Raw genomic sequence first — 27321 nt, forward strand, 5'->3', positions numbered from 1 at the left:
TATAATACAGGAGGAAGCAGTGATGCTGCTCCAGCTCCTTTATTTTCTATAATACAGGAGGAAGCAGAGACGCTGCTCCAGCTCCTTTATTTTCTATAAAACTGGAGGAAGCAGTGACGCTGCTCCAGCTCCTTTATTTTCTATAATACAGGAGGAAGCAGAGATGCTGCTCCAGCTCCTTTATTTTCTATAATACAGGAGGAAGCAGAGTCGCTGCTGCAGCTCCTTTATTTTCTATAATACAGGAGGAAGCAGTGACGCTGCTCCAGCTCCTTTATTTTCTATAATACAGGAGGAAGCAGTGACGCTGCTCCAGCTCCTTTATTTTCTATAATACAGGAGAAGGAGATACGTTGCTCCAGCTCCTTTATTTTCTATAATACAGGAGAAAGCAGAGACACTGCTCCAGCTCCTTTATTTTCTATAATACAGGAGGAAGCAGTGACGCTGCTCCAGCTCCTTTATTTTCTATAATACAGGAGGAAGCAGAGATGCTGCTCCTGCTCCTTTATTTTCTATAATACAGGAGGAAGCAGAGTCGCTGCTCCAGCTCCTTTATTTTCTATAATACAGGAGGAAGCAGTGACGCTACTCCAGCTCCTTTATTTTCTATAATACAGGAGGAAGTAGTGACGCTGCTCCAGCTCCTTTATTTTCTATAATACAGGAGAAGGAGAGACGTTGCTCCAGCTCCTTTATTTTCTATAATACAGGAGGAAGCAGTGACGCTGCTCCAGCTCCATTATTTTCTATAATACAGGAGGAAGCAGAGACGCTGCTCCAGCTCCTTTATTTTCTATAATACAGGAGGAAGCAGTGACGCTGCTCCAGCTCCTTTATTTTCTATAATACAGGAGGAGCAGTGACGCTGCTCCAGCTCCTTTATTTTCTATAATACAGGAGGAAGCAGTGAGGCTGCACCAGCTATTTTATTTTCTATAATACAGGATGAAGCAGAGACGCTGCTCCAGCTCCTTTATTTTCTATAATACTGGAGGAATCAGTGACACTGCTCCAGCTCCTTTATTTTCTATAATACAGGAGGAAGCAGTGATGCTGCTCCAGCTCCTTTATTTTCTATAATACAGGAGGAAGCAGAGACGCTGCTCCAGCTCCTTTATTTTCTATAAAACTGGAGGAAGCAGTGACGCTGCTCCAGCTCCTTTATTTTCTATAATACAGGAGGAAGCAGTGACGCTGCTCCAGCTCCTTTATTTTATATTATACAGGAGGAAGCAGAGACGCTGCTCCAGCTCCTTTATTTTCTATAATACAGGAGAAAGCAGAGACGCTGCTCCAGCTCCTTTATTTTCTATAATACAGGAGGAAGCAGAGATGCTACTCCAGCTCCTTTATTTTCTATAATACAGGCGGAAGCAGAGACGCTGCTCCAGCTCCTTTATTTTCTATAATACAGGAGGAAGCAGAGATGCTGCTCCACCTCCTTTATTTTCTATAATACAGGAGGACGCAGTGACGCTGCTCCAGCTCCTTTATTTTCTATAATACAGGAGAAAGCAGAGACACTGCTCCAGCTCCTTTATTTTCTATAATACAGGAGGAAGCAGTGACGCTGCTCCAGCTCCTTTATTTTCTATAATACAGGAGGAAGCAGAGATGCTGCTCCTGCTCCTTAATTTTCTATAATACAGGAGGAAGCAGAGTCGCTGCTCCAGCTCCTTTATTTTCTATAATACAGGAGGAAGCAGTGACGCTACTCCAGCTCCTTTATTTTCTATAATACAGGAGGAAGTAGTGACGCTGCTCCAGCTCCTTTATTTTCTATAATACAGGAGAAGGAGAGACGTTGCTCCAGCTCCTTTATTTTCTATAATACAGGAGGAAGCAGTGACGCTGCTCCAGCTCCATTATTTTCTATAATACAGGAGGAAGCAGAGACGCTGCTCCAGCTCCTTTATTTTCTATAATACAGGAGGAAGCAGTGACGCTGCTCCAGCTCCTTTATTTTCTATAATACAGGAGGAGCAGTGACGCTGCTCCAGCTCCTTTATTTTCTATAATACAGGAGGAAGCAGTGAGGCTGCACCAGCTATTTTATTTTCTATAATACAGGATGAAGCAGAGACGCTGCTCCAGCTCCTTTATTTTCTATAATACTGGAGGAATCAGTGACACTGCTCCAGCTCCTTTATTTTCTATAATACAGGAGGAAGCAGTGATGCTGCTCCAGCTCCTTTATTTTCTATAATACAGGAGGAAGCAGAGACGCTGCTCCAGCTCCTTTATTTTCTATAAAACTGGAGGAAGCAGTGACGCTGCTCCAGCTCCTTTATTTTCTATAATACAGGAGGAAGCAGAGATGCTGCTCCAGCTCCTTTATTTTCTATAATACAGGAGGAAGCAGAGTCGCTGCTGCAGCTCCTTTATTTTCTATAATACAGGAGGAAGCAGTGACGCTGCTCCAGCTCCTTTATTTTCTATAATACAGGAGGAAGCAGTGACGCTGCTCCAGCTCCTTTATTTTCTATAATACAGGAGAAGGAGATACGTTGCTCCAGCTCCTTTATTTTCTATAATACAGGAGAAAGCAGAGACACTGCTCCAGCTCCTTTATTTTCTATAATACAGGAGGAAGCAGTGACGCTGCTCCAGCTCCTTTATTTTCTATAATACAGGAGGAAGCAGAGATGCTGCTCCTGCTCCTTTATTTTCTATAATACAGGAGGAAGCAGAGTCGCTGCTCCAGCTCCTTTATTTTCTATAATACAGGAGGAAGCAGTGACGCTACTCCAGCTCCTTTATTTTCTATAATACAGGAGGAAGTAGTGACGCTGCTCCAGCTCCTTTATTTTCTATAATACAGGAGAAGGAGAGACGTTGCTCCAGCTCCTTTATTTTCTATAATACAGGAGGAAGCAGTGACGCTGCTCCAGCTCCATTATTTTCTATAATACAGGAGGAAGCAGAGACGCTGCTCCAGCTCCTTTATTTTCTATAATACAGGAGGAAGCAGTGACGCTGCTCCAGCTCCTTTATTTTCTATAATACAGGAGGAGCAGTGACGCTGCTCCAGCTCCTTTATTTTCTATAATACAGGAGGAAGCAGTGAGGCTGCACCAGCTATTTTATTTTCTATAATACAGGATGAAGCAGAGACGCTGCTCCAGCTCCTTTATTTTCTATAATACTGGAGGAATCAGTGACACTGCTCCAGCTCCTTTATTTTCTATAATACAGGAGGAAGCAGTGATGCTGCTCCAGCTCCTTTATTTTCCATAATACAGGAGGAAGCAGAGACGCTGCTCCAGCTCCTTTATTTTCTATAAAACTGGAGGAAGCAGTGACGCTGCTCCAGCTCCTTTATTTTCTATAATACAGGAGGAAGCAGAGATGCTGCTCCAGCTCCTTTATTTTCTATAATACAGGAGGAAGCAGAGTCGCTGCTGCAGCTCCTTTATTTTCTATAATACAGGAGGAAGCAGTGACGCTGCTCCAGCTCCTTTATTTTCTATAATACAGGAGGAAGCAGTGACGCTGCTCCAGCTCCTTTATTTTCTATAATACAGGAGAAGGAGATACGTTGCTCCAGCTCCTTTATTTTCTATAATACAGGAGGAAGCAGTGACGCTGCTTCAGCTCCTTTATTTTCTATTATACAGGAGGAAGCAGTGACGCTGCTCCAGCTCCTTTATTTTCTATAATACAGGAGAAAGCAGAGACGCTGCTCCAGCTCCTTTATTTTCTATAATACAGGAGGAAGCAGAGACGCTGCTCCAGCTCCTTTATTTTCTATAATACAGGAGGAAGCAGTGACGCTGCTCCAGCTCCTTTATTTTCTTTAATACAGGAGGAAGCAGAGACGCTGCTCCAGCTCCTTTATTTTCTATAATACAGGAGAAAGCAGAGACGCTGCTCCAGCTCCTTTATTTTCTATAATACAGGAGGAAGCAGAGACGCTGCTCCAGCTCCTTTATTTTCTATAATACAGGAGGAAGCAGAGACGCTGCTCCAGCTCCTTTATTTTCTTTAATACAGGAGGAAGCAGTGACGCTGCTCCAGCTCCTTTTGTTTTCTATTATACAGGAGGAAGCAGTGACGCTGCTCCAGCTCCTTTATTTTCTATAATACAGGAGGAAGCAGAGACGCTGCTCCAGCTCCTTTATTTTCTATAATACAGGAGGAAGCAGAGACGCTGCTCCAGCTCCTTTAATTTCTATAATACAGGAGGAAGCAGTGACGCTGCTCCAGCTCCTTTATTTTCTATAATACAGGAGAAAGCAGAGACGCTGCTCCAGCTCCTTTATTTTCTATAATACAGGAGGAAGCAGTGACGCTGCTCCAGCTCCTTTATTTTCTATAATACGGGAGGAAGCAGAGACGATGCTCCAGCTCCTTTATTTTCTGTAATACAGGAGGAAGCAGAGACGCTGCTCCAGCTCCTTTATTTTCTATAATGCAGGAGGAAGCAGTGACGCTGCTCCAGCTCCTTTATTTTCTATAATACAGGAGGAAGCAGTGACGCTGCTCCAGCTCCTTCATTTTCTATAATACAGGAGGACGCAGAGGCGCTGCTCCAGCTCCTTTATTTTCTATAATACAGGAGGAAGCAGAGACGCTGCTCCAGGTCCATTATTTTCTATAATACAGGAGGAAGCAGAGACGCTGCTCCAGCTCCTTTATTTTCTATAATACAGGAGGAAGCAGTGACGCTGCTCCAGCTCCTTTATTTTCTATAATACAGGAGGAAGCAGTGACGCTGCTCCAGCTCCTTTATTTTCTATAATACAGGAGGAAGCAGTGACGCTGCTCCAGCTCCTTTATTTTCTATAATACAGGAGGAAGCAGTGACGCTGCTCCAGCTCCTTTATTTTCTATAATACAGGAGGAAGCAGTGACGCTGCTCCAGCTCCTTTATTTTCTATAATACAGGAGGAAGCAGTGACGCTGCTCCAGCTCCTTGAGTTTTATATAATACAGGAGGAAGCAGAGACGCTGCTCCAGCTCCTTTATTTTCTATAATACAGGAGGAAGCAGTGGCACTGCTCCAGCTCCTTTATTTTCTATAATACAGGAGGAAGCAGTGACGCTGCTCCAGCTCCTTCATTTTTTATAATACAGGAGGAAGCAGTGACGCTGCTCCAGCTCCTTTATTTTCTATAATACAGGAGGAAGCAGTAACGCTGCTCCAGCTCCTTCATTTTCTATAATACAGGAGGAAGCAGTGACGCTGCTCCAGCTCCTTTATATTCTATAATACAGGAGGAAGCAGTGACACTGCTCCAGCTCCTTTATTTTCTATAATACAGGAGGAAGCAGTGACGCTGCTCCAGCTCCTTTATTTTCTATAATACAGGAGGAAGCAGTGACGCTGCTCCAGCTCCTTTATTTTCTATAATACAGGAGGAAGCAGTGACGCTGCTCCAGCTCCTTTATTTTCTATAATACAGGAGGAAGCACTGACGCTGCTCCAGCTCCTTGAGTTTTATATAATACAGGAGGAAGCAGAGACGCTGCTCCAGCTCCTTTATTTTCTATAATACAGGAGGAAGCAGTGGCACTGCTCCAGCTCCTTTATTTTCTATAATACAGGAGGAAGCAGTGACGCTGCTCCAGCTCCTTCATTTTTTATAATACAGGAGGAAGCAGTGACGCTGCTCCAGCTCCTTTATTTTCTATAATACAGGAGGAAGCAGTAACGCTGCTCCAGCTCCTTCATTTTCTATAATACAGGAGGAAGCAGTGACGCTGCTCCAGCTCCTTTATATTCTATAATACAGGAGGAAGCAGTGACACTGCTCCAGCTCCTTTATTTTCTATAATACTGGAGGAAGCAGTGACGCTGCTCCAGCTCCTTTATTTTCTATAATACAGGAGGAAGCAGTGACACTGCTCCAGCTCCTTTATTTTCTATAATACAGGAGGAAGCAGAGACGCTGCTCCAGCTCCTTTATTTTCTATAATACAGGAGGAAGCAGTGACGGTGCTCCAACTCCTTTATTTTCTATAATACAGGAGGAAGCAGTGACGCTGCTCCAGCTCCTTTATTTTCTATAATACAGGAGGAAGGAGTGATACTGCTCCAGTTCCTTTATTTTCTATAATACAGGAGGAAGCAGTGACACTGCTCCAGCTCCTTTATTTTCTATAATACAGGGGAAGCAGTGATGCTGCTCCAGCTCCTTTATTTTCTATAATACAGGAGGAAGCAGAGGCGCTGCTCCAGCTCCTTTATTTTCTATAATACAGGAGGAAGCAGAGACGCTGCTCCAGCTCCTTTATTTTCTATAATACAGGAGGAAGCAGTGACGCTGCTCCAGCTCCTTCATTTTCTATAATACAGGAGGAAGCAGTGACGCTGCTCCAGCTCCTTTATTTTGTATAATACAGGAGGAAGCAGTGACGCTGCTCCAGCTCCTTTATTTTCTATAATACAGGAGGAAGCAGAGGCGCTGCTCCAGCTCCTTTATTTTCTGTAATACAGGAGGAAGCAGAGACGCTGCTCCAGCTCCTTTATTTTCTATAATACAGGAGGAAGCAGTGACGCAGCTGTACATCTCTAAGGCTCATTTAGGGTCCGCTTCCCTGCACCAATTCTCCCATTAACCAATCCCGCACAAGTCCAGGAAGTGCACCAACTCTCCCATTGAGTGTGATCCTGCCCCAGTCCTGCAACTTAGAATTTAATGGCACCTGCATAAATTCTCCAATTATTGTTGCCCTGCATCAATTCCTTCTATTTTTTTGTTCCCTGACACACATCTTCAACGTACGGATGTCCTGTAGATTTTTTTTTCATTCAGTGATGCAGTGCACCGAATCTCCAATTTACCAATACTTGCGACATTTCTTCTTTTTATTGATTCCCTGGCCTCGATTCCCCAATTTAGACATGCCCTGCTCCAATTTTCCAATATATTGGCACTCCCACCAATTTTCTAATGTAACAGCACTGTGCAGCAGATCTCCCATTTATTGTTTCCAACAAATCTCCCATTTACTCATGTCCCTGTACTAATTCTTCCATTTACTGATGCCTTAGCCCGATTCTACCATTTAAGGGTGCGCTGCTGTAATTCTCCCATTTAACTGTTGCCATGCACCAATTCTCTAATTTAGCTCCACTGTGCACCAGGTCTCTCATTTACTGATGGCCCGCACCATTTCTACAATTCAGTGTTGCTTAGCACCATTTCTGCCAATTACTGACGTCCTGAACAAGTTATACACTCAGTGTTGCCTTACACCAATCCTCATACTGACTGATGCCCTCGCCCAAATTCCACCAAATCTCCCATTTACTCATATCCCTGTGCTGATTCTTCTATTTACTGATTCTACCACTTAAGGGTGCGCTACCTTAATTCTCCCATTCACTGTTGTCATGCACCAATTCTCTGTTGTCTTGCACCAATTTAGCTCCACTGTGCACCAGGTCTTTCATTTACTGATACCCCACACCAATTCTCCAACTCAGTGTTGCTGAGCACCATTCCCCCCAATTACTGATGTCCTGAACAAGTTCTCCACTCAGTGTTGCCTTACACCAATCCTCATACTGACTGATGCCCTCGCCCAAATTAATGATGGCCTACTCTATATCTCCAAAATGGTAATGTCCTGCCCTAATTCTCTCATTTAGTGCAACACAGCATAACGCACCCATTTAGTGCTGAACTGCAATAATTTGCCCATTATCTGATGCCCTGCTGCCCTAAAATTCTCACATTTCGATAAGCCCTTTCCCAATTTTTCCATTTCGTAGTTTCTTGCAATAATTCTCCAATTTAGTGGAGAACTGCCAGAATTCTTAAATTTTGGCGTGGACAAGTTGGACTGAAGGGTCTGTTTCTGTGCTGGACATCTCTAAGGCTGTAATTAGTGCTTTCCTTCCCTGCACCATTTCTCCCATTTACCAATCATGCACTAATTCGGGAATTTCACCAACTCACCCATTGAGGTTATCCTGCCCCAGTCCTCCCACTGAATTTAATGGCACCTGCATGAATTCTCCAATTAATGTTGCCCTGCATCAATTTCTTCCATTTAGTTGTTCCCTGATACACATCTTCAACGTTAGGATGCCTTGCTGATTTTTTTTCATTTAGTGATGCACTGAACTGAATCTCCAATTTACTAATGCTTGCGACATTTTTTTTCTTTTTATTGATTCCCTGGCCGCTATTCCCCAATTTAGACAGGCTCTGCTCCAATTTTCCAATATATTTGCACTCCCACCAATTTTCTAATGTAACGGCACTGTGCAGCAGATCTCCCAATTATTGTTTCCACCAAATCTCCCATTTACTCATGTCCCTGTACTAATTCTTCCATTTACTGATGCCTTAGCAGATTCTACCATTTAAGGGTGCGCTACTCTAATTCCCCCATTTACCATGTACCCATTCTCTAATTTAGCTCCACTGTGCACCAGGTCTTCCATTCAGTCCTTCCCTGCAACAATTCTCCCATTTTGTAGCCTATTGCCAGAATTCTCTAATCTTGCGATCCCTGCATCAAATCTCCAAATTACCGATCCTACACATATCCTACACATAGTGGTGAACTGCACCAACTCCCCCATTTCATGGTACACGCTATTGAATCTCCAGCACTAATCCTTTGCAACATTTCTCCTATTTACTGATTCACAGCCCGTGTTCTCCCATTTGCTCCAATTTTCTAAGTTATCATCACCCTGCACCATTTACTGATACACCACACAATTCTCCAATTCAGTGTTGCTTAGCACTATTTCCCCCAATTACTGATGTCCTGAACAAGGTCTCCACTCAGCAATCCTCATATTGACTGATACTTTCGCCCAATTTAGGGGTGCCCTACACTAAATCTCCCAAAAGGTTTCCTGCCCCAATTCTCCCATTTAGTGCAACACAGCAATAACTCACCCATTTAGTGCTGAACTGCACTAATTCACACATTATCTGATGCCGTGTTGCAAATTCTCACACTTCGTTAATCCCTTTCCCAATTTTTCCATTTTGTAGCTTGTTGCAATGATTCTCAAATTTAGTGGAGAGCTGCCAGAATTCTTAAATTTAGGCCTGGACAAGTTTGACTGAAGGGTCTGTTTCCGTGCTGGACATCCGTGCCCCACTGCACCAATTTGCCATTATCGGATGCCACGTTCCAAATTCTCTGATTTCGATAAGCCCTTGCCCAATTCCTCAATGTAGTAGTTCCTGGGAATGATTCTCCAATTTCGTGGAGTGCTGCCAGAATTCTAAAATTGAGTCATAGACAAGTTGGACTGAAGTGTCTGTTTCCATGTTGTACATCTCTATGATTATATGACTCTGTTTATGGCTCTGCTGCTCTGCACCATTTCTCCCATTTACCAATCCTGCACAAATCCTGAAACAGCACCCACTCTCCCATTGAGTATTATCCTGCCCAATTTAAAGGCACTTGCATGAATTCTCCAATTACTGATGCCCTGCATCAATTCCTTCCATTTAATTGTTCCCTGAAACACCTCTTCCACGTATGGGTGCCCTGCTGAATTGTTTTCATTTAGTGGTGCTGTGAACTGAATCTCCAAATTACCCATGCTTGTAACATTTCTTCTTTTTATTGATTCCCTGGCCCTACTCCCTAATTTAGACATGCTGTGTGCCAATTCTCTCATATATTGGCACACAAACCATTTTTCCAAAGTAATGGCACTGTGCATTAAATTTCCCATTTATTGATTCCCACAGAATCTCCCAGTTACTCATATCCCTGTACTAATTCTCCCATTTACTGTTGGCCCGCACCAATTCTCCAATTCAGTGTTGCTTCCCACCATTTCCCCCAATTACTGACGCCCTGAACAAGTTCACTACTCAGTTTTGTCTTACACCAATCCTCACACTGACTGATGTCCTCACCCAATTTAGGGGTGCCCTACTCTCAATCTCCCAAAAGGTATTTTCCTGCCCCAATTCTGCCATTTCGTGCAACACAGCATAACTCACCCATTTTGTGCGGAACTGCACTAATTCACCCATTATCTGATGCCCTGTTGCAAATTCTCACATTTCGATAAGCCCTATTCCAATTTTCCATTTAGTAGTTTCTTGCAATGATACTCAAATTTAGTGGAGAGCTGACAGAATTCTTAAATTTTGGCGTGGACAAGTTGGACTGAAGGGTCTGTTTCTGTGCTGTACATCTCTAAGGCTGTAATTAGTGCTCCGCTTCCCTGCACCAATTCATCCATTTCCCAATCCTGCACTAATTCGGGAATTTCACCAACTCACCCATTGAGCTTACCCTGCCCCAATCCTCCCACTTAGAATTTAATGGCACCCCTGCATGAATTCTCCAATTAATGTTGCCCTGCATCAATTTCTTCCATTTAGTTGTTCCCTGATACACATCTTCAACGTTAGGATGCTTTGCGGATTTTTTTCCCTTTAGTGATGCACTGAACTGAATCTCCAATTTACCGATGCTTGCATCATGTCTTATGTTGTTGATTCCCTGGCCCCTATTCTCCAATTTAGACAAGCTCTGCTCCAATTTTCTCATGTATTGGCACTCACACCAGTTTTCCAATGTAACGGTACTGGGCACCAAATCTCCCATTTGTTTTTTTTTCCAACAAATCTCCCATTTACTCTTGTCCCTGTACTAATTCTTCCATTTACTGATGCCCGAGCCCGATTCTACCATTTAAGGGTGCGCTACTCTAATTCTCCCATTTACTGATGTCCCGCACCCATTCTCTAATTTAGACCCACTGTGCACCAGGTCTTCCATTCAGTATTTCCCTGCAACAATTCTCCCATTTAGTAGTCCGCTGACAGAATTCTCTAATCTTGCTCTGCTCCAGGTATATTCCAAGTGTAAACAGCACCGGTGGCAAACTGACCCGCCTGTTGTCATCAGGAATAGATTCTTGTTATACTTTTGAGACTGGTGTCATATTTTCAACCTTGTGTATTGGGGCAGTAGAATTACCCTTTGGGTAGAGAACTGGCTCGAAGGTAGAAGACAGAGGGTGGTGGGGGAGGGTTGCTTTTCAGACTGGAGGACTGTGACCAGCGGTGTGCCACAAGGATCGGTGCTGTGTACACTGTTGTTTTGTCATTTATATAAATGATTTGGATGTGACCATACGATGAATGGTTAGTAAGTTTGCAGACGACAGTAAATTTGGAGGTGTCGAGGACAGTGAAGATGGTTACCTCAGAGGACAACAAGATCTTGATCAGATGGGCCAATGGGCCGAGGAGTGGCAGATGGAGAATAATTTAGATAAATGTGAGGTGCTGCATTTTGGAAAGGCAAAAGACAGCAGGACTTATACACTTAATGGCAAGGTACTAGGGGTGTTGCTGAACAAGGAGACCTGGAGTGCAGCTTCATAGATCGTTGAAGGTGGACTAACATTTCGATAGGAGAGTGAAGAAGCTGTTTGGCACTTTTGTCTTTATTGCTCAGTTAATTGTGTGAAGGAGTTGGGAGGTCAGGTTGTGGTATGGGTTCGGCCACAGTTTGCAATTCTGGACTCCCTCCTATAAGAAGGGTGTTGTGAAACTTTAAAGGTTTCAAAAAGATTTACAAGGATGTTGCCAAGGTTGGAGGGTATGTGCTGGGGGGTAAGACTGTATAGTTTGAGGCTATTATCCCTGGAGCATCAGTGACTGATGGGTAACCTCATAGAGGTTCACAAAACCATGAAGGGCCTCATTAGGGTAAAAAGACAAGGTGATTTCCCTGTGGTGGGGGAGTCCAGAAGCAGATGGCATGTGTTAACGTTGAGAGGGGAAACTTAAAATGGACCTAAGGGGGACATTTTTCACGCAGAGGGCACTGTGTGCATGAACTGCCAGAGGAAGCTGTTCTGGCAGTCAATCCAATCAGAGCTGGTTTGAGATTTCACATCCGGTTTCCTATCCACTCCCCATATCCCGTGACTCCCTGAGACCCCGGCAATCTGTCTATTCCAATCTGAAATGTACTCAGTGAGGGAGCATCCACAATCCTCAGGGAGAGAGAATATTAAAGACTCAGAGGCCTTAGAGTGAAGCGCTGTCTCCTCATCTCAGTCCCAAATAACCTGCCCCTTACCCTGAGAGGGTGGCAATCAAACCCGAATGAACTGTGAATGCTGTAACGTTAACGCTGATTTCTCTGCACACATGCTGCCTGACCTGCTGAGCTTTTCCAGCAACTCCTGAGACTGTGTTATTGTGTTTCAGATTCTCAGACACACAGGATTAATTTCTCAGTATCTACCCTCTCAAGCATCTTTACAATCAGATACATTCAAATGAAATCGCCTTTCAATTTTCTACAAGCTCAGCACTGGAGCACAGGGGTCCCAAATACTGAGCTTTATTTTGTGATTCATTAATGTGTTTGTGTCATTGCCGCTGGGTCACCACGGGTTGCTCAGATATAATTGCTCTGGTGAAGGTGACGGTGAGTTATTGCCTTGAACTGCTGCCATTTATTTGGTGCAGATAAACCCACAATGATGTAAGGGAGGGAATTCCAGGATTTCCAACCAATGGCACTTGTGGGACTGAGATGTTTTTCCAAGCCAGAGTGGGGAGTGGCTTGATGTGGAATTCCCAACTGGTGGTGTTCCCGTGTATCTGCTGTGCTCAGCATTCCACATGATAGTGCCGTGGGTCTGGAAGGAACCTTGGGGAATTTCTCCAGTACATCTTGTCTATGGTACACACTGCTGCTACTGAGTGTCGGTGGTGGAGACAGGGGCTGTTTGTGGCTGTGGTGCTGAGCAAGCTGCACTGCAAGTTTATTCCATCTAATTATGGAGAACACAACTCCTCTCCATCATCATCAATCCATTTCCCAGACGGACACCCAGTGATTACACGGATCTGTTAATTGTCCCAATGACCATGAGGTTGTAACCAGATTGCCCTCTTCCCTGACAATGGGCTGAGGGCCATCCCGCGACTGTTGCACTTTCTCATGGACATTCCATCTGTTAAAGCTGGGAATGAGCTGATGGGACACAGACTGTGTTCCAGATGGTTAAGCTCAGGGCAGTGTCACTCACTGCACACCGATTCTGTCTGTCTTTTTGCACGTGTATCTCTTAACGTGTGTGCGCAATTACCGTGTGTGTTTCTTTCTCTGTGTTTCTGTCTGTGTCTACCGATCTATCTCTGTTTGACTATCTGTGTCTGTGTGAGTATGTGTGTGTCTCATTGTGTGTTTTAGTGAGTGTCTCCATTTTTATGTATCTCTGTGTCTGTATCTCTGTGCAGTGGGCTCCCTGTTGGGAATTAAATGTATTAAAGTGGGGCTTAAACTCGCCTCTATCTGTATCTCTGTGTATTTCTCTTATGTTTAAAGTGACACAATGCTTTTGGTCATGCTGATGCGTGTTTGTGTGTGGATGTGTGTATGTTTCGTGTCTGTGTGTGTGTGACAGATGTCAATGTGTGTGTGTGTATGTGTGCATGTTTCATGTCTGTGTGTGTGTGAGAGATGTGCAGAGAAACATACAGCGGAACATAGAGAGACAAATACAATCACACAGGCACACACACACACAAACACACAGACAGATATTGATGGAGACAGCAAAAGAGAAGACACTAACAGAATTCCTTGTTCCTAAAACTAAATGAGAAATTAATAGGTTTTTTTTGGGAACATTTGACTTTACTCGAAAGTTGTCCATGATTTTAGCTGGATGGCTGTGCCTTTAACAAATTTGTGATGGAAATAAGAAAAAGTGACTTAGTTCCCAGAGTGCGAGGTTACCTTTGAAAGGTGAAAGCAGTTTGAATCAATGAACCACTTTTGGCCATCCCTGAGTTTTCCAGTCTTATCACAATGGCCGCTGATGCTGGTGAATTGGGGCGAAGTGCTGTCTTGTTCCAGGATGATGAGTTAGGAATTGTGAAACCTGGAGGATGCTGCTATTAGAAACAATACCAGTCATTGGGAAAAATTCTCTCCCATAGGAAAGGGGGCTTTGGGATTACTGTTGGCTCTTCAGCACTTTGAAGTCTATCCAACAAAGAACAATGACATACTAAATGACACAGATTGTAATCCACTGGCCTTCTTTACAAAGGTTCAAATAAACAATGCAAGGCTGTTCCGATCGAATCTTTTGTTGTCACCATTTTATGTAAAGGTCATACACATTACTGGGTAACTTAATGTGAATTCAGATGGATTGGCCCAAGAGTCAGATACTGGAATATGTAAACGATTTAAGGAATGCTATGATTGCATAACATTGTAAGAAAGGAGAAAGAATAAATAGATTGCAGTTTTTTGTAAATTTTGTGCATCTTGTATTTTTCAAGTAAATGCGTTTTTGAAATGGCATTTTAGTTTTCTCAGGGCGACTGCAAATCAAACAATTTTTGTTTAAATCTTCAGTTTAATTGTGGACTAAAATGTGAAAAGAGCGACCTTACAAACAGCCGATTAGTGGAAGATTGCTGCACGGTTTGACAGCAATTCACCTGAGAGTGAGCCAATGAACGAAGTCTGGTTGGAGATGAACGGAGTTATTCACAGATGGAACTTTGGTTTGAAACAAGGAGCTGATTGATAATTGGCTACTAGTTCACCAATGACAAAGGCTGTCTGCCTGCCAACAGTGAAGTGATTGGTTCTCATGCAGCTAAACAGCTTGGGACCCTGAACAAGACACAGAGAAGTCTTCAGCTGCTCAGGAGCTCTCTCTGTTCTCTGCAGTAAAAGGCAGTTTAATCCTGAAGAAACCTGGTTAATTTTTGATTCCGCTGTTCCTATGAGCTCTGCCTTTTAATAAGTGTGTTAGGGACTGTCTATAAGTATTAACCAGTCCTTCTGCCTCTTGTAAATCAATGACAGCCTGCAAGATGCAATGCACAAATTTACCAAGGCTCTAAAGGAAGTGCATTCAAAAGGCATGACAACTAAGAAATGGAGGGGCTGGGGAAACAGATGAATGGGAAGGTTATTACATGGAGCCAGTTATCAAACCTGGTTAAATGAAGAGTGCAGGATTGGGTATATCTAAAAGTAAGATGTCAACCGGGTGTAGGTACAACACAGAAATACTTGCATGTCAGAAACCATGAGCAGCAAAATAAGTGACTCCTGCCCCCATGGATCAGACATAAGCTCTGCAGTCCTGCCACCTCCCATCGTGAATGATGGAGGACAATTTAATAAATCATTGCTTTCACTTGAATGTCAAGACTGAGGGTGATCTAATATATCCTTACCAAATTATGACAGGTATGGATGTAATTGATAGCCGAAGCCTTTTACACAGGCTACAGGAGACATAGGTTTAAGGTGTTATAGACCAGACCAGACCCAAACCTATTGGTGAGGAGCTTTGATTTTATTTGATAATTATGATTGTGACATATACCGAGACACAGTGAAAAGTATTGTTCTGCGTGATATCCAGTACAAATCATGCCTTATATAAGGACATCGGGTTAATATAGTGTTGTGACCATAGAACAGGTGCAGAGAAGGATGAACTCTAATATATGACAGGCCCAATCATACGTCTGATAACAGCAGGGAAGAAACTGTTCCTGAACCTACTGGTACATGTTTACAAACTTTTGTATCTTCTGTCCAATGGAAGAAGGTGGAAGAGAGTATTGCAGGGGTGGGAGGGGCCTTTGATTATGATGGCTGCTTTCCTGTAGCAGTGGGAAGTCGAGACCGAGTCAGATGGAAGGAAATGTGATTTGGGTGATGGACTGGGTTGGGTTCATGCCTCTCTGTAATTTCTTGCAGTACGGACAGAGCAGGTACCATACCAAGGTGTGATGCAGCTGGATAGGATACTTTCTACAGTGCAATATAAAAATTGGTCAGAGTCATTGCCGAAATGCTAAATTTCCTTCACCTTCTGAGGAAGTAGAGGCATTGATGAGCTTTCTTGGCTGTAGAGCTGACCTGGATGGACTGATTGTTGGTAATATTAATTACTCAGAACTTGAAGCTCTCAATCACCTCCACATCAGCACCAATGAGAGAGACCAGGGTCTGTCCTTCAGTCCACATCCTGAAGTCAATGACCAGTTCCTTTGTCTTGCTGACATTGAGGGAGAGATTGTTGTCTTTACACCATACCATTAAGCTCACTTTCCTGTACTCTGTCTCACCATTATTTGAGATCCTACCCACTATGGTGGTGTCATTAGCTAATCTGTAAATGGAGTTGGAGCTGAATGTGGCCATACAGTCATGAGAGGGTAAGAAATATAGAAGGGGGCTGAGTACACAGCCTTGCAAGGCACCAGTATTGCGGATTATCATAGAGGAGGTGTTCTCAACCATCCTTATTGATTCTGATCTGCAGGTCAGAAAGGTGAGGATCCAGTTGTAGAGGTGAGGAAAGAGTCCCAGGGCTCAGACTGTGTCGATGGGTCTTGTTGGCATTATGGTGATCAAGGCAGAGCTAAAGTCAATATCTCGGAGTCTGACGTAGGTGTCCTTGTTATCCAGACGTTCCTGGGATGAGTGAAGGGGAGGAAGATGGTGTCTGCATGGATCTATTTGGATGGGAGGTGAATTATAGTGGACTGAGGCATTCTGGGAGGCTGGAGTTAATGTGTGCCATTCCTAACCTCTCAAAGCACTTCATAGATGGGTTCAGCCATGACTGTATTAAATATCGGAGCAGGCTCGAGGGGCCGAATTCCTGACTCCTGCTCCTTTTTCTTGTGTTTGTTTGTTCCTTACAGCACAGAGGGAGACATGTTACCGAATGGCCCTGGCAGTCAATGAAGATTCAAATACACAAGGTGCGTCAGTGTGACACTTGGTAAATGCCCGTTTTCTGGATAAATGCTCCTGATTCCACGCCAAAACTCTGACAGATTCTGCGCAAGTCTTCATAATTACAATTCAGTAGCAGACCTGTTATGTTATTTTATGTGTATTTCCATCGTTTTTAATGGTTGAAGTTTGGAAAGTCAGACAGACTGCTGACATTTTTAATTATCTCAGGGCACTGACTTTAAACAGATTCTTGAATCCACATGTGAAACAATTGAAACATTGTAACATAGTTCTCCATATCCTGCTTTTGCAGTTTAATTTGGAAATTAACATTTCCTCAATGCAGGAATACATGAATGGAAAAGGCTTTTCATTCATTTGCCCCTCTCCTGTGCTGACTGAATTCCAGACTCAAACTGAAGCCTTCCCTGTTCCTGCACCCAGATTAACATTGTACCATTGAGTTTAGATTGTCCCTCCTCTAACATCCAAAATACATCGGTTCACAGCTCGCTTTATTTCATCTGCAGGAGGCCGAGAGATGATAATGTACAAAGTGTAAGGTGTGTCTTAATCTGCAAAGCAGGACAAATGTTTTCAGAAGTGTCAGTCAGTTAGCCATTTTAGGTTTGTTCAAAGCAGCCATTTCATGTTAGCACAGCACTGACAGTGACTTTATAAACAGGGAAAGGCAAGACCGAGTGGGGACTTGGGAGTCCATGCTGCAAGTGAATGCAGCGAAGATTCACAGAACTATAGCTGGACAGCACGGGTTCAATGGTCAGGGAAATGACACAAGCCCAGGATGGTGTCACTGAGATTTAGAAAGATCAAAAGTTATGTAAGTTTGAGATTTATGACAGGAAATGTTATGTTAGATAGGGAGAAAATATTTTAGTTGTTTCTGGAGGCTCATTGTCGAGTAACCTAACAATAGACTGGAACCCTTTGGAAACTCAGGCCATGTTCAGCGTGAGGTTAGGTTGGTTTAAACCACCCGATACTGTCCCCATTAAACTCTCGCAGAAAAAGGGTCCACATGGGGTTAGGTACAGAGTAAAGCTTTCTCTACACTGTCCCCATCAACCAAACCCAGGACAGGTACAGTATGGAGTTAGATGAGGAGCAAAACTCCCTTTACATTGCCCCCATGAAACCCTCCCAGGATAGGGACCATAGGACCATAAGATAATAAGACGTCGGAGTGGAAGCAAGGCCATTCAGCCCATTGAGTCCATTCCACCATTTAATCATGGCTCGTGGGCATTTCAATTCCACTTACCCACATTCTCCCAGTAGCCCTTAATTCCCTGCGAGATCATTTCCATGTCTTCTCATTTCCATTCCAAACTGACTCCCTCTAATATTAAAGCTGTGCCCATGGGTCCTAATCTCCCCGCCTAACAGAAACAACTTCCCAGCATCCACCCTTTCTAAGCCATGCATTATCTTGTAAGTTTCTATTCGCTTTCCCCTCAACCTTCTAAACTCTAATGAATACAATCCCAGGATCCTCAGCCAATCGAATGTTAGGCCTACCATTCCAGGGATCATCCTTGTGAATCTCCGCTGGACATGCTCCAGTGCCAGTATGTCCTTCCTCAGGTGTGGGGCCCAAAACTGGATACAATATTCGAAATGGGGCCTAACTAGAGCTTTATAAAGTCTCAGAAGCACATCGCTGCTTTTACATTCCAACCCTCTTGAGATAAATGACAACATTACATTTGCTTTCTTAACCACAGATTCAACCTACAAGTCAACCTTTAGAGAATCCTGGACTCGCACTCCCAGATCCCTTTGTACTTTGGCTTAGGACTTTTCTCACCGTTTAAAAAATAGCCCATGTCTGTATTCTGTTTTCCAATGAGCAACACCTCGCATTTGTTCACATTGAATTTCATCAGCCATTTCCTGGACTACTCTCCTAAACTGTCTTAATCTTTCTGCAGCCTCCCCACCTCCTCAGTGCTACCTGCCTGTCCACCTAACTGCATCTTATCGGCAAACTTTGCCAGAATACCCCCAGTCCCTTCATCCAGATCATTAATATATAAAGTGAACAGCTGCAGTCCCAACACTGAACCCTGTGGGACACCACTTGTCACTAACTGCCATTCTGAAGAAGAACCTTTTATCCCACCTCTCTGCCTTCAGTCAGACAGCCAATCCTGAATCCATGCCAGGAGCTCACCTCGAACACTATGGGCCTTCCCCTTACTCAGCAGCCTCCCATGAGGCACCTTATCAAAGGCCTTTTGGAAGTCTAGATCGATAACAATCACAGAGACAACAAAACACTTTCTCCATATGACCAAAAACTGATTGTCTTCCATCCACTGGTGTCCCGGTCTTGTGTGGGTCACAGATTGAGCTCTGAAACATCTCCAGGACAACCTCATCCTGTATCTGTGGCTCTGGCTCTGTATGAGTGTCTGTAACTCTCCCTGTTTCTAAAATTACCTCCATTCCCGACAATGCCGGATATATTCCAAAACAGTTCGATTCCCTGTAAAACATTTTGGGATACCCTTAAGATATAAAACAGAAAGTGCTTTATAACTGCCCACTCCCTCCGTTTAAATGAGGATATTCAGTGTATTTCTGCCACATTTATATTGTCCGTAAATCACACAGAACATTAACACCCAGGGACCGTGAACAATCCGGAAGGTCCATGAAGTGTCGGTCTTTATTGCAGGCGATTGGCCATCGACAGTAAGGAAGCCTTCCTGTGACTGTTTCACTGAGACAGCATCAGGAATCCTGTGGCCCACTTTGATCCTCACACTGACTGTTCATCGTCTCTGCAAATAAAACCACATTTTCAAGATGCAGGAATGTGAACGAAAACAGCTACTGATGTGCTTCCCCAATGTAATCACTGATACTTTTCAGGGGGGAGGTTTTCAGGAGGACATTAAACTGACAGAAGCACAGAAACCAGGAGCAGGAAGAGGCCATTCAGCCCTTCCAACCTGCTCTCCCATTTAGTGTGGTCATGTCTGACTCTCTATCTCGCCGCTATATTCCCAATTTCTCTCCAAACCCTGCGATGTCATTAACCAGTAAAAAAACATTATCAATGTCTTTACTGAATTTACTCAGTAACCTGTGCTCCACAGCCTTCTGTGGGAGAGAATTCCTCAGGTTGCTCACTCTGTGTGAAGATAAGTCTCTTCCTCCCTACTAGAAATGGTTGAGCCCATGTCCTGAGACTGTGATGCTTGTTCTGAGAATACCTGCCCAGGGGATACAGCCCACCCCCTGTATCTCGTCTGTCCAACCGTTAGAATTGGATGCATATCCATTAGACCCCCCTCTCATTGTCCTGAATACATGCCCAGATAAACCAACCTCTCATGGGACAGTCCTGTCATCCCCGGGACCTGCCGAGTGAAGCTAATGAGCTGTCAGAGGAAGTGGTGGAGGATGGTACAATGGCATGTGGTTCACATTTGTAGGAGGAACAGAAATAAAAAACAGAATGACTCGGTTGAAAATAGTGAGAAGTTATTTAATATCATTATCCAGAGGGATTTATGGGATCAGAAATGTAACTGATAGTGGAGTCAATGAGGAGGAGGATAAATGCTACATTGTCAGTTATTTCCAGCAGACCGGATAAGGACAGGGAGGTAGTCTGCTGTGAAACTTTCTCAGCCAGGTTTTCCCTTTCATTGAAGATATTAATATCCCTTTGGATCCTCTGTCACACAATCGCTCTGTGACACATTCTCCACACAGCACCACTGGGGTCTCTCACATTGAGGATGACTCTCTTCCACTCTGAGTGAGTCACTCGGTGGCTGTACAGACGAATGCTGCTTATTGGGAAGGATTCCTGAAACAGGGAACGTTTCCGGGTTGGAGGTACTTACAGAGATAGAGGCCGTGCACACTCATGGATACTTCAGGTTGGGTGAAATCATTGACATATCTGATAGCAAGATAACATTAAAATACAGATTTGAAGGCAAAGCCACTTTGAAACGCAGATGTTGCTGGAGACAGCGCAGTTCAGATGGAAACCACATGGAGTTACCTAATGGATGGCAGACACTTCAGCGACATGAAGCCGACTGACAATAAAACCATGGTTAACATGTCAAGTCTGAGTCTGAAATTTCCAGTAATGGTGTAAGAACAGGGTATAGGAAGATTTAAACAGCATGTGGATTTATGCAGTAATTAAACACAAACAAACACACTTGATGCTGAGACCTGGTTCGAAGTTATCCAAAAGCTCAGATTTAAAACTGAGATTGGGAACTTTCTGAGACAATTCCCAGGAAGGTGTGGAGTATGTGATCTGCTGTCAAGTGATGACATTGACCCCTGTGCTGAATGCAGACTCAGTTCCTGGAACTGTCTCCAGCTTTTCTCCCAATCCTTTAGACAGGTTCCTTGCACTGAGATACTTAATGTTAACAATCATCTACACAAATAATCTGTCTAGATTACCGTCCCCCCCCCCCCCCCACCCTCATCTCCCGCACTTCCCAATCACCCGAGCACTCTCAATAGGCAGTTTGAGAAAAGAATATCCCCCGCACCAGCTACTGGAGTGAGAATCCGAATTATATCAATAATATGGATGGTTTTATTAACATAAGAAGCTGTCCAGCATCGACATGGATTTTCATTTTGAAAACAGAAATATTGTTTGTTTTCTCGGATGGAGCTGAGACCTGAAAAAGCAGAGTTGGAGTCGACACCCTGGATCACTTCCTCTGATACAGGAGAAAGCAGAGACCCTGCTCCTGCTACTTCCCACCTGGTTATCTTGGACAAATCATGGCTCTTTCCCCTTGCTCCACTGACCTTTGGCCTGTGCAGTGTCTCCAGCTCATTCACACTGGTCCCCAAAATGTTAAACCAAAACAAAACAGGAATTGTTGCAAAGACTCCGCAGGTTTGGCACCATCTGTGGGAGAGAAATCAGAGTGAATGTTTCAGGTCCAGTGACCTTCTTTCAGGACCGAAATATTACCTCTGATCTCTGAATGGGAAACCTGTGTCCTTATCTTCATCTTCTTTCGAGTCTTTTGATGTCTGCTAAATATTCCATCTTCTCTGATCTCTCTGACAGATTTGCATCTCTTGAAGGGATCCCTTTGGTCCTCCATGGTCATTTCTTGCCCATCACCCACGGGACTTTGAGCTTTTGTCAGATTTATGCAGTGATTAGTTCAATAACTCTGGAAACTGGATATTTCACCGCTCTATTGAACTGAGCTCTGAACTTGGGCAGAGCTGCCATATAAATAAGGGTGTTTGTGCAGCAGCTTAAATTGCGCAGCATGTACCCAACTTGTTCAAAGATTTCATAGTCATAATCATTTAAATGATCTGGGACATCGAGAATATATAAAGCATATAGCAGCCAGAGAAGGATCAAGTTTCCAGATATGGTGAAGAGTAAAATCACTGCCTTAATTCTACTCTTCATTTCGGGGTCAACCTGCTCCCCTTCCTTACTCTGACCCCTCAATCCCTTATGAACTTGACTTGACTTAAATAAAATGCGTGCGATTGTCAGAACATTGAGGAACACAATGAAAAAGAATGGCCCCAATGGGGTTAGAGCCACAGCAAATGAGCGGAATCCAATCCAGCGAGAGTCAGTGAAGTAGCTTCCCTTATTCCTGCAGAAAAATGGTATGTTCCCGATTATCTTTTTGGGCTCAAATCTAAAGTACCGAGGGACATTTTTTAAACAAAGCAGAATCCCGGTTATTGAGAGAATTACAGATGCGTTTTTCCCAGTGCAATATTTAGTTTTCAGTTTGTGGCAACAAAAGCTGACGAACCGATCAAAGGTAAATGCAATGGTGAACCAGACAGAACAGTCTATGGATGCACGGATCAGGACATGGATAACACTGCACACAGGAGTGATATCCAGGAAACATACTGGGTAATAATAAAAATTTATTTGCCTCAGTATGACCTCACTGATAAGGACCAGTAGATCTGCTGCTGCCATGGCCAGGAGATAGCGTGTTGTGCAGATAGTGAGGCCACACTTTCCCTGGGAGAGAATCGTAATAGCCACGAAATTCACTGTCAGAGGATAATGGAAAAATGACTTCATGTTAATGAACACTCTTTTCTGCATAAATTTAAAGTCAATCTGTACAGTTGCTATAACAGGGACATGTGATCACCCAGTATTAAAAGAATTGTGATGTAAACTGCAAATGTGTAACTTGCCAATTTCTAGCTTGAATAGAAATAGGCAGCCGGTGAACAGCAGTTGGAATCTAGGATACCGATCATAAAGGTACCCACCAAAACATGTAACATTTAATAGGATGAATTTACACCACATGTAGCCATGATTCCCCCAAGAAGTATCAATACAGCTGGATAATATGGTGAGAGAATTGGATGACTCCACACGATAGGGAAATACTAAAAGTTTAACCACTCTTCTTTTCATTTCGTATTCCCTATGTGTGTGTGTGTGTGTGTGCGCCCTTCTCTCTGAGACTGTGTGTGTGTGTGTGTGTGTGTCTGTGTGCATGTGTGTGTGTGTTTGTATGCCCCTCTCTCTGAGACTCTGTGTATGTGCGTGTCTGTGTGCATGTGTGTGTGTGTGCCTGAGGCCATTCCCTAGCTTCTGAAAAGTGAAGTAAATCTCTACAGTGAATCCTAGCATTAATTTATGAGAAGGAAAAAAATCATCACAGCTGTTAAATATCAAAAAAGGGCATATATAAATCGATTGTTATGAAAGAGAAAAGGGGTATGCGGACAGGTAGAGAAAGTTTTTTTTAATGATCAGTTTGAGGGCAGATGCAGTTCAACTACAAAGGGATAATGATCCGAGGCAGTGATAATCCATGGTGTTAAAATGTGATTTCCAGGCAGAGGCAAATGCTTACTCGCGAAGCACAATGAAAGATGAGGGAGGTGGGATCATTGTAAATCTGGTCAAGCGCGAACCCCAACCATCTGTAAATATGATGGGGAATGAGGGGCAGATCCTGTTGGTTGGAGCAACATTGTGGATGCAAGGACGTAGGGGTGACAGTAAAAGAAAATTGCCAACCCCGGCAAAGCTGCATTAATGTTCCTCAATTATCAACACATAACATCTGACAAGATATTTGCAGTGAATTGACACTGGATACTTTACTTTCAACTGGATTCCTGCAAGTTTTTGAAAATTAACAATATGCTGTTCATCATTCAGTTTAAAATGTAAAAATGTAGGAGCCGTATACAAAGGCAGAAAGTCGAGGTAAACTGGGTGTTGTGGAGATGCTCGGGCAGATCCCCAGGGCACCTTCAGCAAAATAAACTGTCCAGGCATACACTGTAACTTCAGTGTTACAGAAGGTTTCGTGTGGACAGGTACCTACATTGAAAGAAGTGAACATTAATTTCAGTCCCACCTACATACATTTGTATGCTCCTATAAGAGGAGATGGAAGGAAGTAGGAGGGAATGAAACTCATGTACACAAACAGAAATGTACCAAGTGCTCTGCGACTGCTCTGCCCAGGACCTTAAGAAACTACACAGAGTTGTGAACACAGGCTAGATCTTACACAAACCAACCTTCCAACCATTGACTGAATGTACATTTCTTGTTGCCGCGAAAGCCAGCCAACACCAGTAAAGACCCTCCCACCCCGGTTAAACTCTCCTCCAACCTCTTCCGTCAGTCAGGAGACACAAAACCATAAACACACAGAACAATATGTTCAAGACTAGCTTCTTCCCCACTGTTATTTGAATTCTGAATGGACCTCAAATTTTAAACCTCATGTTGATCTTGCTTCTTGTGCACCTTCCTCGTAGCTGTCCCTCTGTATCCCTCACTCTGTTCAATCACCCGATGGCCTTTGTGTCTTTCAATGGAATATTCGCTGCACTGCAAACAGAACAAGTTTCTTTCCCACAGTACAGAGGTAAACGTAACAATATAATAATAAATTAAATCAATTCAGGGTTTATTAAAAAATGGTAAGTGACAGAGATGTCTATTAGCAGAGCCAGTCGAATACCTTGTGAGGCAAGACACATTACATGGTGTCTACAGCTGAACAGTGTGAAATGCCTGAGGATGGCTTACTCAATGTTGGAGGGGTTGCTGCAATTTCAAAGGGACTGACATGGAATGCTGCATCACTGGGAAAGTTGCTGAAATGGCAGAGATGCTGCAACAATGAAAGATACCCCGAACAGTAACAGAATTTGGGACAATTGCAGTCAGGGTCATTGTTGGAGTCAATGGCTCTGGGGGAAGTATTGGTTGAAAAGACAATGGTCCAGCTGGGAGTTGGAGAAGGTTTGGAGACATAGAGACTTGATGCGCAGAAAATAAAAATGCACTTTGCCCGATAGAATCCATGAAACAATTGCCTCAGAATTCTCATCCAGTTTGCCAGCATTAAGTCCATAACCCAGGCATTACACGTGCACATTTAAAGTTCAATGCCATCGGGGATCTGCTTCTACTACCCTTACAGGAAGTAAGTTCCACATTGTCACAATACTTCCGGTGGAAAACCCAAACCCCTTCCTCTCTACATCTATGCCCCTGGTCATTGACCTGACCACAAAGGGGAAAACATAGTTCCTTATGAGCTCCTTATAACAATATACTTTTAAATGATGCCCCCTATCAATCCCCCCTGCTCCAAGGAAAACAATCTCAGTCCATCCAATCTCCCTTCATACCCAAAACTTTACTACCTTGGAGTCATCCTGGAAAGCCTCCACCTTCTTTCAGACAATCAAAGTACTCCAACATTCTAGCTGTAGCCTAGCCAATATTTTATACAGTGCCAACATATTGTCCCTGCTCCTAAACTCTATGTCTCGCATTTAAAAGCCAAAAAATCCCAATAACTTCTCAACCATTTCATCGACCTGTCCTACTACCTTAAGATCTTCATGTGCACCAAGATCCCCCTGATTCAGTATTTCCCAGGTTTCTATATTCATTATGTATCCCTTGTGTTTTGTGTCCCGCCAAGTGCATCAGCTCACATTCATGGATTGAATTCCAATTTCCAACAATTTTTGCATTACCAGTGAACTTCTCCTGGAAATCCCCTGATATGCAGAGTTCACAGCATTTCCGAGTACCACCTTTTATCTTTCATTGAACATTGTGACCCTGTAATTTCCCTGTTTCTGCCTTCAATACATCCCACTGCTCTGACATGGATTTACTTAAACGTTTCTGCTCTCGGTCTAATCACACCCGATCTTATTCCCACAGTTTAGAACTTTGATTTCCCCTCATCCTTGCCTTTTTCCATGTTAATCTTGAGTTATGATTACTGCCTGCAAAATGCTTCCTCACTGAGAGGTCAGCCCAGCTTCATTCCCGAAAAATAAATCCAGGATCACTGTCAAAGTGGGGGAAGGTAAAGGAACAGTCTGGGATTAGCCAGGTGAAGCTATGAACTGTGTTGTAGGAAAGAGAGATTTAAAAACCCTCCAGTTTATCCAGCAGACAGCAACAGAAGGATAAGCGGTTCCAACAGCTGTCAATTGTTCCAGACTCAGAGGTAAAGCAGGAACACCCAGGATAAGAGACGGATTATGGGGTGGGGGAGCTATACCATTCAGAATGGCGGAGAACTGGAATCTAATAAATATTATCCAACCTGAACATTCGGGGGGAAGCCATGGGAAATCATCAAGGGTCATTTGACAGAAAATGATTTGCTCTCTCCGTGAGAATGGGTCATGCCCACTGTGGGTTTAAGGAATGCTCAGGTTTGTTGTATATTTTACAGTCGAGCGGATAGCCACGGTCAGGAAGGAAAGTCATCCTCAGTGTGTAGCTCTGTACTCATTCAGGAAAAAAAAACTACTTGCAGGTGGGACACGGGAAGCGGAACGAAGAATGTCATGACAAATCCAATGTTTAACAAGTCCGAGGGAACTGGGTATTTATTTTTAATTCTATTTCGATCCTATATTTTGGAATGTGAGAATGTACACCTGACCGTTACACTTGTCTGTCCCCATAGGGACACCCTCCATCCACAAACAGCAGGCCCCACTGCAGGTTACAGCTTTGAACCGAGACATGGATGGAACGAGCTGTGAGAGGCAGTGGTGATGGTGGGTAAAATTAAACATTTAAAAGGCATGAGTATATGAGCAGGAAGGATTTAGAAGGATTGGGCGAAATGCTGGTAAATGGGATTAGGTTAATTTGCGATACCTGATCGGTATGGAGGAGTTGACAAAGGGGCCATTTCTGTGCTGCATGATTCTATAAGAAGAAAATTATTTCTCAAATCTTCATCACTCCCATAATTGGAAAGTTCAATCCGTGCTCCTCAACAGTTACCCAAGCCGACAGCGGATTCTGAACATCCAACATTCAGAGCTAACAGAATCTGAAACCCACACGGTGTAAAGGAGATTAACCAGCTCAAAACCCTTTTACTGTCGTGCTCCCTAAAGTAGGAAGGAGGAAATGTGCTGCTATCAATACAACTGCACAAACACAGATACACGCAGGAATGTGACAACACTGGGTTGATGAGATCCACTGCACTGACTGACCAAGATCCATTGCAGTTCTATACTTGCTGACATTTCCAATAACTCCTTCCCTGAAGGTAGCCTCCAGTCTAAGGT

This window comes from Chiloscyllium plagiosum, unplaced genomic scaffold, assembly GCF_037043375.1.
Source record: "Chiloscyllium plagiosum isolate Xiang-an unplaced genomic scaffold, Cpla_swu_hap1 HiC_scaffold_43, whole genome shotgun sequence".
Taxonomy (NCBI): domain Eukaryota; kingdom Metazoa; phylum Chordata; class Chondrichthyes; order Orectolobiformes; family Hemiscylliidae; genus Chiloscyllium; species Chiloscyllium plagiosum.